This window comes from Tachypleus tridentatus, chromosome 13 (assembly GCF_004210375.1).
Source record: "Tachypleus tridentatus isolate NWPU-2018 chromosome 13, ASM421037v1, whole genome shotgun sequence".
NCBI lineage: Eukaryota > Metazoa > Arthropoda > Merostomata > Xiphosura > Limulidae > Tachypleus > Tachypleus tridentatus.
Genome location: NC_134837.1, coordinates 169,681,616 through 169,695,404, shown reverse-complemented (window position 1 = coordinate 169,695,404; position 13,789 = coordinate 169,681,616).

The window sequence follows — 13,789 nt, the reverse complement described above, 5'->3', positions numbered from 1 at the left end:
TTTGAAACCACAAATGCTGTTTTAATTTGCTTGTTTCTTTGTTCTTGTTGTTTTGCGCTAGCATTTTTAAACATACAAATATATTACTACTTGTATTTCATGCAGTTTATGTCTTCTTAACAATATGACAATTACAGTTATAATCCAAGCTCACCAGAAGATAAATTGGACAAAAACAAAAACACGTAGTTCGCTCAGAATTATAATGAGTTAGCAAAATGGGTTTACATTATAGCAAATAGGTTCGTATATAAGTGTGTATGTACTAAATGTAAATGAATGATTATATATAATATTTCTGAGAAGACAAGGTTTAGTAGATTTACATACAGCTCACTGAACTGTAAGTTGGAGTAAAGAGCGATAGTTAGAAAATGTTTTGAAAGTTTCTTGAACTTCTCTTTAAGTTCATTATTGGTTTAATCGACAGTAGACGCAAATCATTGGCTTCAGAACTAAGAGTTTGGACTTATGAGCTTCCACGAAAGTTTTCTGTGTTAACCGTTTTTGATTATAGAGACAGATCAGAAGGAAGACAGCTCGTCAACACCACTCACTGCCAACTCCTGGCCTACTCTTGTCACACCGTATAATGAGACTTATCGTCACTTTCATAGCACACTTACTGAGCCGAAGAGTGGTTTTTTTGTTTGTTTGTTGTTGTTTTTTACGGTAACAGGATGGAACCACAGCACCTAAATTTCATTGTACGGCATGTTAATCACTGGGTCGACCTAAGCTAACGGATAAACGAAACTGCCATACATTTGATTTGAGTTAGTTTCATACTTTAAATGGCATTAAGATAGATGTTCAACAAGAGCTTCTCACTTCCAGAACATTCTCGAGCAAACAGATACCTCATCGTTTAAAACCATGCTGCATCATCTATATAACAATATACATCTCACACCTTTCCTCAATTATATTATTTTATAACATTAGTCGTTATGTTTTTATCAATGCCAAATAGAAGAAATAACTTTGAATTCTACGTTTTAACATAAGAACAAAATAACATTTACAAATGTTCGCAAATGCACAGTGCTTACTTGTCAACACGAAGACAAGTAAACGATAAAATCCAGTCGATGGCTTAAACTAATACACGGATTAAAAATATATCATAGTCATTAAAAACAATAAAATACACAAAACGGTTTATTACGAACTATTTAAAAAACACATTAAAGTCAAAATAACGCGACTTCAAATACCATTTCCAACTTTAAAAGGTTAAAATTAGGACAGGCTTGGCTCAAAGTTATGAAATACTGATTACTATAATCATACAGATTCTCATCGCAAGTTTCTACTTTCAGCAAAAATAGTAACTCGTTTTAGTTGTTGAATGTCGCTATCTTTAAACAATTTCCTAGTTTTTAAGCGTTCTGCTTTAAAACGGGTTAAAAATACAATGTTCTGAAACAAAGGTTATCGCATTCGAGAATTGTTTTAATTTTGCAAAAAAATTATTTGATTACAGTTAACTTAAATAATTCTCAATATGGATCTTTCTATAAAATTGTTCTCCCAAAATTATTTTACATAAATCTTAATGAATAAACTTCCTTAATATACAGAAACATCTGATGATACTGATGCATCAGTTGAAAAAAATTGGTGTTCGAATAGTAGTATTGTAAGCCTAACCAATAAAACCATTATGAAATATATATTTTTACAATATATTGATATTATTTCCTATTTTCTTGTTTTGATTTTTATAATAAATCTGTCATGAAAGTTTGCAACTTGACACAATTTGGCCGTTAAACGTCACGATATACTAGTGTTGTCAGTTAGCTCAGTGCTATTATAAAGTAGGAATGTTTCAACCTAAACTACACTTTATACAGTCTTGAGCTAAACGGCTGTATCATAAACATCTAGTGTTAGTTTTTAACTAATAACCAGCCTCATCCTGCTCTTTGAACAGAATACCAGAATGCTTGTTTGTTTCTAGAATTTCGCGCAAAGCTACACGAGGACTATCCGTGCTAGTCGTCCCTAATTTAGCAGTGTAAGACCAGAGGAAAGGTAGCTAGTCATCACCACCCACCGCCAACTCTTGGGCTACTCTTTTTCAACGAATAGTTGGATTGATCGTCACATTATAATCCCCAAGGCTGAAAGGGCGAGCGTGTTTGGTGCGACAGGGATTCGAATCCGCGACCCTCAGATTACGAGTCGAGTGCCTTAACCACCTGGCCATCCCAGGCCACCAGAAAGGACTGTCACTTTTTTAACACGTCTATAGTTGAAAGTGCATTAGTGAATCACGTTTCGAACCTTGAACTCTTTGAGCCACAGTCTATCATATTAAACTCTAAATGACTACACGCACTTATAACTTAAGATATTCACCACGAGCGAGGTTTTACTGCACTGAAGTAAGTTTGTGATCTGATGATATGTACGTCATGTTCATTCTATATTTTTATTTTTCTCTGTATAATTTACAGATTGTTGACAGTTTCAAATTATCATGCTTTAATTTATTTTCACACCTTTTATTTGTCCCTTAAAAATGAAAAACACCTTAAAACCAACAATAAATTAGAACAGAGCTTTGAAATGGAACTCTACTAATAACTGATGATGTTTCAATGCTGCGTTGTAGATACAGAAAAAAGACATTCTTAATATTCGCTAAATATCCTTACTGTTTGAATTTCGCGCATAGTTGTACGAGGGTCATCTACGCTAGTCATCCCCAATTTATCAGTATAAGACTAGAGGGAAAGCTGCTAGTCATCTACGCCCACCGCCAAATCTTGAGATACTCTTTTACCAACGAATAGTGGGATTGACTGTCACATGATAATGCCCTCACGGCTGAAAGAGCGAGCATGTTTGGTAGGACGGGGATTCAAACCCAGAACCCTCGGACTACGAGTTGAGTGCATTAACCATATGGCCATGCCGGGCCAAATATCAGTACCAGTAGAAACATTAATCATAAATGTTGATAGATTGGAAAAACTACTATGGTTGTTTGAAATAGACAAGTTGGAACTGTTTTTACTGAATCTTCTACTGAAAAATTATACCAAGATCATATTAACATGTACAGCTAAGAATAATAAATACTTGGTAATTTCTTTATAGGAAAATTTTGCTTGGTCCTCCTGGACATTCCGTTTTTGTATTTGAAAAATTAATATATCTTTGTTAGTAAAAGTTAATCAAAATGCTGTATTGTAAAAGGAAAATTAAAACGATACGAGATACTTTGTGTCAACATATCGGAAGTTTCAGAGTAGTAATTATAAGATATTTTGTGTTTACATATCGATAGCTTCAGAGTAGTAATTATAAGATACTTTGTGTCAACGTGTCAGTAGCTTCAGAGTAGTAATTATAAGATACTTTGTGTCAACGTGTCAATAGCTTCAGAGTAGTAATTATAAGATACTTTGTGTCAACGTGTCAGTAGCTTCAGAGTAGTAATTATAAAATAGTTTTGTGTCAGCATACCGGTAGCTTCAAAGCGATAATTATGGGATACTTTGAGTCAACATATCTGTTGTTTCAAAGTAGTAATTATTTTTACTTGCCAAAAAAATTGCATCACTCAAATGATGTATTGACATTACGGTAAGTCTAAAAGAATGTTCCAAGCAGTATTACTTTCTATTTATTTGATGATATTATATGTAAGATTTTTCCGTATATAGACAGGATTCCGTTATTCCATTGTACTTTAAATTCCAGGCTTTAAATTTAATAAAAACTGGTATTATTTTCACTCTGCATTGAAATTCTTATCCAAATGTTGTTGTCATTATTAGATAAAACAGTACTTTTATTTTAAGGCTAAACAGAGCTCAAACCTGGCTAAATATAAGAAAGCGATTGATTTAAAACAGTCTTACATGTGCGCATATTTAAAAAAAAAATCTCCCTGAATATTGTATAGTTATACCTTAACTTTTAATATTACAAAGTTATCAAATGCTGTTGTAAAGTGAAATGACTGAAGATCATTTTTTTGTATTTTTAATCAACGTAGGAACTATGCTATCCGAAGTAGAATCAGGGTTTCAACCTCAATGAAACATTACATGTACCTGGGTTAAACGACCTAGTAAGAGATCTCTGAGGTTCAAATACGGGCATAACTAATTTTGAACCTAATAATAGAATTGACTGTTAATTTCGAACAGCGATCACTACTGAAAGACTGGAGCATGTTTAACAAAACCCTTCGATCCGCACTCCCAAGACTAATCACTAGGTCATGCCCAACCCAGAACGAAAATAATTTTTGTTGACAGTGCTTCAGTTCAACCACAGCATGACAAACACGCCAAAGTCCTTCAGCCAAAATATTCTGCTCTATAAATCCGAATACAGAATAATACAGTTAGTTCTTGTTATCATTCATTCTTCGTCATGCAAACTAATAAAAATGATTTTAAAGATAAATAACTGCATAATTATGTGAGATATGTCAACATACACCCTTGAAAGTAAACTTACTACACATTTTTAATTGTTGGTGCTTGTGATGCAAACAAATAACTGTTTACAGGGCAATAATAATGATATAGTCGAAAGCTTGCGATAAATGTAGAGAAAGTAGTGAATGACTTTTATTACAAAATAAATGAATAAGGCGGTTACATCTTTCGGTTTTATTGTGGCTAAATACATGGACTCATGACTCAAAAAAACAGGTAAAACTGTGGCTAAATAAAGGGATTTACAACCTAAACAGCAGGTAAAGAACTTTGGTTAAATAAAGGGATTCATGACTGAAAAAGAGATAAAGAACTGTGGCTGAACAAATGGACTCACGACTTAAAAAAACACGCAAAACTGTGGCTAAATAAAAGGATTCACGACTTAAAAACCAGTTAAAGAACTGTGGCTAAATAAAGGGATTCATTGCTTTAAAAACAGGTAAAGAATTAAGATAACAGTGAAACGCCAAATAAAAACTTACCTCTATTCGCAAACTTCGAGCATTTTTTATGTTAATTTGTACAATTATACAAACAAACTTTACTATATACCCTTTGTTTTAAATCAGATAATGTACTCTCAGGTAACATTCGTAAGGTATAAAAAAAGCACATGAACAAGAATATCTTGATTAAAATTCATACCCATATGAATTTTGAATAGTGATAACATTATGGCAATTTTATGTTTCATGAGGAAAGCAGGGAACCATACTATAGGTATAGAAACTACCTATATATTTTGTTTCCATCTACTTATAATCAGTTCTAGACATTTATCTACCGAGATGCTGTATACTTATTGCTTAAGAGAATGTATTTGTATAGGTCCAGGTAGCTAACTTCATATGTTAAAGTATTTATTTATTATATCACTGAGCTGGGCCTTGGTTACAGTCGATGTTATCACTGCAGGCTATACTCTGTACGTAAGATCTGAGTGCAAACATTCACCAGTTCTCTCTCGTAACTACTGCAGCTGTTCACATCTTATGATGACACAAATTTTGTGATGAACTTTGATATACACTACTTTATGTTGTCAATAGAATGGAACTTCTGTTCAAACCCAAAAGTAGTTTTGACGTTTTGGAACTGCTCAAACCTTATAATGACAACAATTACGCGACGACATTTGATGTCTTTATACACAACTCAACAAGATGGAACTGACTCAGCATCTCGTGACTTCTCTAGACGCAATAGCGTCTGGTTAGTGACTCCATACGATACGAAATTTGTCATCGTGCTCATTCATTTTGAGTGATGGTTGATTCAAGCTCAAAGTGCAACGTTGACAGGAAATAAAAATCTTATACCGTCAAAATCACTTTAATGTGGAAACACAGTTTAGATAAACACATCTGTGTGAGGCTTAAGAGTTATATTTTCCTTAGAGTAGATACTTGGACAGTACATAATATATAGTCGAACGGCTATGTCAGAATTTTCCGATTTATTGACACATTTAAAATCAGAGTAGGAATATTTTGGTTTTCATGTTTTTTGTTTCATGGTATTATGTATTATGTTCTACCTTCATGCCATACAGAGATAGCACCAGGTGCCCAGATATTTTGGTTTGCTTGGCTTAGAGTACTAACGTTCAGAATGGTTTATTTTATGGATAAAATGCGAATGAAGGAATATAAAACAATTTCAGAATCCACCTCCTCTTTAGGTTTTGGTTTCTTTTGAATTTCACCCAAAGCTACACGAGAGCTATCTGCACTAGCCGTCCCTAATTTAGCAGTGTAAAGTGTCTTCATTTCCTCTTGACTTTTCCTTAATAGTTCACTTATTTCTGGGGCTCGCCATGACCCGGTGGACTAAGGCGTTCGACTCGTTATCTGAGGGTCGTGGGTTCGAGTCCCCATCGCACCAAACATGCTCGCCCTTTCAGTGGGAGCGTTATAAAGTGACGGTCAATCCCACTATTCGCCAATAAAAGAGTTATGGTGATGACTAGCTGCCTTCCCTCTAGTCTTACACTGCTAAATTAGGGACGGCTAGCGCAGATAGCTCTCGAGTAGCTTTGCGCGAAATTCGAAAACAAACAAACACTTATTTCTATCGCATATTTTAATATATTGGAAATTAAGTAAATCAGTTTTGTTAATTATGTAGTTAAGATAAGGCACTGTTTCAAATTTAAAATATAACACCAACCTTTAGTAATAACATTTGTTTAGTAAATTGGTCTTCTTTTTTACATAATAATCACTGCTGGATAATTCATTTCATTTATTATTTAAACCTCTAAACCCAATGTCTTGACCTAGAGCGGCCTGAGATGGCCAGATGGTTAAGGCGCTTTACTTGTAATCTGAGGGTCACGAGTTCGAATTTCTGTCACACCAAACATGCTTGCCCTTTAAGCCGTGTGGCGTTATAAGTAACGGTGAATCCCACTATTCGTTGATAAAAAGAGTAGCCCAAGAGTTGGCGGTGGGTGGTGATGACTAGTTGCCTTCTCTCTACTCTTACATTACTAAATTAGGAACGATTAGCGCAGATAGCCCTCGTGTAGCTTCGCGCAAAATTTAAAAGAAACGATCTTGACCTAGAATAGTTTTGATATTTCATTGCAATTAACCTCTCCTAGTGAATCGAAATTTCTGTTATCTATTATGATCGTAATTTTTTTTCTATAACACGTTCATTAACGTACCAAAAAATATTAACTTACTTTTATTACTTCTGAACATTCTTACAAATATTAATTTTATATCGGAACATTTTTCAAGATTAAAATATTTCCTTATAAGATCATTAGCCATGGTTTTAGAAAAGTTTGGTTAGGAATGGTCTGTTATAGTGTGAGTATTCGGGTTCACAGTTTGCGGCCATTTTCTGCACATTGAGCTGTAGGTATGCTAAACAATGACGGTCAAACTCTGGGAAGACAAGAGTAGCTCAAGGGTTAGTTGTAGGTGCTGTTGACCAGCTGCTTTCCCTCCATAGTCTACTGGTTTGAAATTAGGGAAGACTATGAGCAGATAACCCTTTGTGTAAATTTAGGGGAAAATATTGAAACGAACAAAAACGAAAGGCTATTTCACTTTAGAATTACAGATAGAGACCATATGGCTTATTGGCTATTTGAATACATTTATTTACCACATTACTTGTAGATTTATTGGTTGCAAGGTTCCCATAATAAATGTGAATCAAACAAAACCACTTTTAGTATTGCAGTTAACTCCATTAATTATTCTTGGAATCTTCTATGTTTTTCAAGGAAAAGAATGATTTTACTGACATTTTGACCAGTTTTTTTTTTACACTAATATATTGTAGCAGGAAAAAAGTGTAAAAATTAGTCAATACGATACAATATATAAGCCACAGCAGCAGTTAATGGTATAGAAACAAGTCACTATGATTATGTAATTATTTTACGAAATCAAGTCTAAGACCATCGATTTATAAGTCATTAGAAACATATTTTGGATCACTGAATCGTATATTGAATTTACATTTATGAGAGGTTCCACAACGAAAACCCTTAAAATCTGAGTTACATCAGATATCATTGCTTCAAATTAATCTGCATTTTACCTCCGTTGCATATCTACCCACATCTCTCGCAGGAGCTTGCTTCGGAAATGAACCATGTAATTTAATTTTTCAAAATAGCTTTAACATAAAATGTTTCCTACAAAATTTGATCATTGGAAATTAACTTGTTGCCGTAAGCCAGTATCTGTGAATCACGTGGCTTTTTAATATGGGTTATTTCAGAAAATTTGAGTCGTATACACGTATTCTAAACTTCTAGGCGTAGTCATTATTTTCCTCCAGTTCCATCAGGTTTTACCATCAAGTGAATACTCACAAGTAAGTAGATAAATATTTTATTTGGCAACACTATAGCTCCACATACATTCACGAACCAATAACAATAGAAACATATACAATATCTCGTTAGAGGGTTGCTTGTAACTGTCAGTCAAGAGAAAATTAATACAATAAGTTTGAGTTCCTTGAGCTACCTTCACAATAACAAAAATATCCCTATAAATTGTTAAGTAGTTAAAGAAATTAAACCAACTCTAGCGGGTAAAGTAACCTAATTCAATAGTGAACGTTCTAAACAAGTAGCAGTTACTAGAATAGTGTTTTATACTGATTTATTCTAAAGATGTGTAAATATTCCTAACAGTTAGAAGTTAAACCTGCCTAACAGCGTAAAGCAAGAGGAAAAAAAAAACATTTTATGAAAGAATACGATAATACATAGAACAAGGATAAATTCGTAAGAAAACGATTTTCAAAGTAAGGCCTTGTTACCGTGATATATGTGTAACCCTACTACCAAACTAGAGTAAAAGGTTTTAAATAAAGGTTAACGCCAGCGAAGAAACCTTTAGATGTTTACATATCCCAAACATGAAACTGGATATTATAGATTTTGTACAAAAAATGTTTTTCGTCCCATTTATTTGATAGCTCACATATTTATTGACGTTTGTTGTAGGCTCACCCAGACTTTCTTACAGTCAATCATCTTGTTACTGATATTATATTTATTTATGAAACGTTACTCAAAGTAGCTAGCTTGTGTACACTTATAATCAGCTCTATAAAACTTTACCAGCGTAAACTGTGTTTAAATCCTCTATAAGTGTATATTTCGATAACGCTACAGTTTTATTTTCCTTTTACGCCAAGAACAAACTGTATCCATGTGTGTACTGCTGTAACATTAAGATTAAACAAATTAAATTCTTGATAAAATCCTAATATACTGACTCATTCCACTACGAATATTACGAAAATATATTTTTAATATAATATTGTTTCTTTATGCTGAATTTTCTCTTTTCTTGTTATACTGTCAATATGTTTGGGGTGTAAGGATAACATTATTGTAGAAATTTATAGGATGTAAATGTAATTTCGGTCAACTTGTTACAATTGCAGGTAATATTGTACTGAGACATATGGCAGAGCCATTGTGATAAATAGCAGCCAACAATTATTTTAATAAGGATGGTTGGCCAAGAAAACTAGATTAAAATCATCCATTTTACCACACATCTGTCAAGTCTACTGGAGCTACTATTTGAGTTTGGACTTCTGAGTCTCTGGTCTGCTTAAATGTGCTCTTAAAAGTCAACATCTATATATGTTGGAAAGACTGTGAAGCAGTTGTCAAGATACACTGGCTTCAGATACTTGTGACAATATAAACTGTGTCATCCAGTACAGTAATCATAGCCATGAGTCTGGGCAAGATCAAAAATGGAAGTAGTTTCAAGACACCACTAGACTTTAAATGTGTTTCTTATCAAGTGCGACTAATCCTTAAAACTAACTAGACAATAAATAATGAATTTTGGAGATCGAACTATGAAAAACATAATCTTGATTTTGATTTAAGCTTATATTTTCTATTGTATAGTTAATATACATTTTTCTTATGCTGACAACAGAGGCTTCCAGAAAAGACTGTATGCTGTTTTAATTCTCTCATACTATAGTTGCATAGTACATACAAAATTGACAAGCAGTTGTGTGGACTATATGCAAAATACTAAATGACTATTATTTTAAACAAGCAATTTGTATGTAGTTAACTTACCTGATGTGTGATTGGCTCAGCGATATATCTGGTGACTTATAACGCTAAAAATATGGTTTCGGTACCAGAGGTGAGCATAGCAGAGATAGCCACTTGTGTTGCTTTGTACCTAACAGTGGGTATGTAATGGATACGTTTATCAAAACTTTGATCTGTTATGCCATAGTTTTCATTCTGTTTCCAATAATCTGATTTGAACTAAGGGTATAAAATGTTTGTTTGTTTATTTATTGAATTTTGCACAAAGCTACTCGAGGGCTATCTGTGCTAGCCGTCCCTAATTTAGCAGTGTAAGACTAGAGGGAAGGCAGCTAGTCATCACCACCAACCGCCAGCTCTTGGGCTACTCTTACCAACGAATAGTAGGATTGACCGTTACATTATAACGCCCCCACGGTTGAAAGGGCGAGCATGTTTGGCGCGACGGGGCTGCGAACCCATGACCCTCAGATTACGAGTCGCACGCCTTAACACGTTTGGCCATGCCAGAACAAGTGAATAATTACATATATATACATACATACATACACCATACATCAATTCCAATTAGAAAATTTTCAGGATATAATTAAAAAACAGATGAACTGTTCTAGACAGTTGTAATACAGATGTATATAGATACATGATGTATTGTCTTACGTTTATTCCTACAACACAAAAAATAAGGCCTTATAATCCATCAAGATTTTTCTTTTTGATTACTGAAACATAAATGTTTCGTCATTACCATAATGACGAAGTTATAACTAAGTTACCATACACTAGCCATCTACCTATCGCGCAAGGTATCAGATAAATTACAATATACAAGCTATCTGTCTACCGTGGCAAGGTATCAAATAATTTACCACATGCTAGTCATCTTCCTACCGTAACAAGGTATCAGATAAATTACAATATACTAGCCATCTACCTATCGCGGCAAGGCATCACATAAATTGCAATATACAAGCCATCTGTCTACCGTGGCAAGGTATCAAATAATTTACCATGCACTAGCCATCTGTCTACAGTGGCAAAGTATCAACTAAGTTACCACACACTAGCCATCTGTCTACCGTGGCAAGGTATCAACTAAGTTACCACATACTAGCCATCTGTCTACCGTGGCAAGGTATCAACTTAGTTACCACATTATAGTCATCTACCTATCGTGACAAGGTATCAGATAAATTACAATATACTAGCCATCTACCTATCGCGGCAAGGCATCAGATAAATTACAATATACTAGCCATCTGTCTACCGTGGCAAGGTATCAACTTAGTTACCACATTATAGTCATCTACCTATCGTGACAAGGTATCAGATAAATTACAATATACTAGCCATCTACCTATCGCGGCAAGGCATCAGATAAATTACAATATACAAGCCATCTGTCTACTGTGGCAAGGTGTCAACTAAGTTACCACATACAAGTCATCTCCCAACTTAGTTAAGGATGGAAGGTGAGGGGCTGAACATAGCATCACAGAGACCAGTAAAGACGTAGGGGGAAATGTTGCGGACAACATTATATAATCGCAGTGCAGTTCACAACTTGTTATGGTAATATAATGTTCATTAGTGTTTTTAGTAGCTACCAATAAGAAACTATACGGTTTATTTCAAAGCTGTCTTTACATGTCTATTTTTAGGATTTAAAAACTTAGAAACTTTTATTTTCACAGAAAATCATCGGTTCCTTTCTAAACTCTTGTAAAACGTGGGTTTCCATTTCAGTCGATGGTAATTCTTTCCATAAGTCAAACACTCTTTTAAAAAAATATGATTGTCGTAATTATAGCTTAGCTTGTGTTTTCAACTCTTAAATTTATGGCGTATTACGGAAATAATACGTAAGATTCATCTTACGTTCAGAAGAGACGAAGGGCATATATGTACTAATAGTGAAATTTTTCAAACCACGTGATTTATTCAATTTTAAGATTATGAAGTATAATAAGTGTGTACATACTTCATAATTAAAATAATTCTTTCTTTCAAACCTCATATTTTTTTATTGTTGGATGTTTTTGTACTTGCTTGTCTGTTTCATTAAATTTCGCGTACAGCTACGCTACGGCTATCCGCGCTAGCCGCCCCTAATTTTGAAGCGATAGGCTAAAGGGAAAGCAGTTAGTCAACACCACTCACTACCAACTCTTTAACTGTTATTGTAAGATCAAATTGTGGGATTTTAGTGTCACTCTTGTAACGCACACAAATATTGAGACGAGGTTCTTTTTTATTTGTTTTTGTTGTTGTTTTTTATAGTTAGTTTGTACATATATATATATATATGTTTATAATTAAACACAAAAATACTTAATGAGCTATCTGTGCTCTGCCCACAATGGTATCGAAATCCAATTTCTAGTGGTGCGAGTCTGTACACATACCGCTGTGCCACTGGGGAGCTTTTGTGATATGAGGACGCAGTCCACGGAAATTCAGACCTACAGTACAGCAAGCTAACCATCGGTCTGAGCTCAGCTCTTTTAATATTGTGTCATAAAGAGCAAGCGTTAATTTTAAAAGCGTAAACTGCATCTCATTGCGCCTTTTGCTGGCATTATGTAAGGAAATAGTGTGAACAACGGAAGTTCTATGATTCCACATGTGACATATACACGTGTACTTTTGCCTGGGAGTCCTTTTTTTTCTGTTCTCACCATTAAAAGTTTTTTGTTGTTTTTTTTTTAACTTAGAGGCTAATAGACGCTTTCTTACTTTGAAAGAGAACTTAAAAATGCCAGGATTCTTATAATACTTTGTGCGATTATGCATAATAATGTTGTTTGTCTTCTTGTTTGTATGCTGATTGTACACATCTGGCATACTCAATAAAAAGGGATCCGTTAGTAATAAACATAAAACATAAAAGTCAGGAATAGTGTGTATCATATAATATTCCCATAGACACGTTTTCGGCTTGTGTGTACGTTACATTCAATTTATAAAATTCAAGTTTAAAGCCTTCCATTTATATTTCATGTGTTGCTTAAATAGGAAAATATATTTTTAGAAAAAACAAATCACTGTGTGTTTGTGCAAGTGGAATTCTTAAGTATCTTAAATGTTTCATTGTCATGAAATGTCTCTTCGTGACTCATTATTGGGATTTTAACAAACGTACACCAATTTTCCGTATCACCTAAAAATATATACGCCTATTTATTTTCATTTTCGGAAAATGTTAATATTTTCTCACAGTTAATGAATTGAAAAATAAACGCACTTAAAAAAAGAACATTGAATTTATTCTGTTGGTTAATGAACGGAAAATTATAACGTTATACAAAACTAACTTTTTCGACAATGTAGCACACCTAAGTTGCTTTCCTTTTGACACTATTATTATTCACATCTTAGGCTTAAATAGCCTAAACGAAAGTAACATAAAAATAACAACATTCATCCAACATGAGTTGAATGTACTCGATGAGCATCTTCAGTTGGACATTACAGCCATTGAGGCACCATGGTAAGAAAGAATGGTGAGTGCTTGAGGAAGAACAACACTTGAATATTCAAACATTATTCAATTAACTCTATAACGTATTCTTCTGAGGTTTTACTCATATCTTCTGTTATTGTATAATCCATTCTGTTCTAAACAGATGTTTACTTATAAAAGTGATAAAACATTCACTTACAAAAAATATGGTACTGTTTGTTTGTTTTTTACAGAAAGTATCAAACCTATAATTTTATAATACTTTGTAATCATGTAAGTACCGATGTTTCT